Source organism: Psammomys obesus, unplaced genomic scaffold, assembly GCF_907164565.1.
Source record: "Psammomys obesus unplaced genomic scaffold, mPsaObe1.curated_primary_1811, whole genome shotgun sequence".
Taxonomy (NCBI): domain Eukaryota; kingdom Metazoa; phylum Chordata; class Mammalia; order Rodentia; family Muridae; genus Psammomys; species Psammomys obesus.
The window spans coordinates 20,322,106-20,323,814 of NW_026585797.1; positions in this window are offsets into that span (position 1 = coordinate 20,322,106).

Here is a 1,709-nt window from a genome sequence, read left to right on the forward strand (position 1 = left end):
GTAGCTTCCACATACCACACACACAGACACACACGCACAGAGGAGGAGAGGGAAAGAGGGAGAGACAGAGAGAAAGAGAGAGAGCTTTAAAAACATGCCCATATCACAATATAAAGGATTAAGCCAAAGAAAGAGCAGGAGGATGTTTGAAGAGTTGAGCTGTGGTGTTGTGAGCCAGCTAACCTCAGGAAACTGTGGAGTGGCTCTGCATACTTATTACTATAAAATAGCAAGCATATCTTTTGGGAGAGACTCAAAGGTAACCATTTCCCGTTAGCTCTCTGAGGCTTCCTCTCCAGATGCATTCCTTATTGACATGTGGCCTCTACAAGAGTGGCCCTTCCCCACCGTTGCATAAATTCCTCAAGAAAAATCGTGTCCCTGCTGAGGTGGACATGCTTCTTTAAGCTCTGTTCAAACACGTAGCGGGAACACATGTGTTCTTCCTTGATGGTGTCTGTCTGAGGTTGCTCTGTCTCACTCACTGCTGATTTACCTGATAAACACATATTGCGCACATACAATGATATGCTAGACTTGTGATGAAATAAAACAACCTAGTAAAAACACTTCCCATCACAGATTTTGAGTGACCTAATGAAAAAGCAATACAAACTACACATGTAAATTCTTATTGCTACTATTTTTTTGAGCTAGAGTCACACAGGTGCAGACTTTCCCTTCAACTTATTATGTAATCCAAAGATGGCCTTGGACTCCTGATCTTCCTGCGTCCACCTCCCCAAGGTAGAGATTACAGGCATCCATCGTTACCTCAAGCCTTTATGTGGTGCTGAATATTGGACCCAGGACTTCCGCCTGCTAGGCAGGCGCTCTACAACTACAGCCCTAACCCACACAGAAATCATCTTCACTAGAAAGTAGTTTAAAGGGTTGGAGAGATGCTCAGAAGAGCACTGGCTGTTCTTCCAAAGGTCCTGAGTTCAATTCCAAGCAACCACATGGTGGCCCACAACCATCTATAATGAGATCTGGTGCCCTCTTCTGGCACACAGGCATACTTGCAGGCAGAACAATGTATAAATAATAAACCTTTTTTTTTTTTTTTTTAAGAGAGTGGTTTAAATTTTCTGGGTACCTAAGTCCAATTAATATTCAAGTATCCTGCTGTCAGCTGGCACAGGGGTCAGAAAAAATAATCTGCAAAGGGCTACATGTGACCGTTTTTAGGACCTGAAGGGCTGTTAGCCCTTCTGGCATTTTAAATTTAATTAATTTTTTGAGTCCAGGTCTCATCCAGCATACGGTGACCTGGAATTCACTATATAATTGTGGGTGGCTTTGAATTTCTGATCCTCCTGCCTGTACATCCAGAATCCTGAGATTACATACGTGTGCTACCATGTCTAGTTAGCATGTGCTGGCATGTCATGTTAGGTGGGGCTAGGGAGCAAACCAGGCATGCTAAGCAGGCGCTTACCTAACAGAGTCACTCTTGGCTGTTAACAAACTTTCCCTCGTTGGGCAAAAGCAGCCAGTGGCCATGTGTAAATGAGTGTGTGTGGCTTTATTCTAATAAGACTTTATGTATGGACATAAATTAGAATTTCATATAATTTTCAGGCAACAAAATGATTATTGCCTTTATTGCATAGAAACCACTTGTAATGTAAGAAGACATTCTTGTCTTGCAAACCAGGTTTGCAAAAGCAGGTAATAGGGTAAAGGATGTAATTCACCCATTGAAT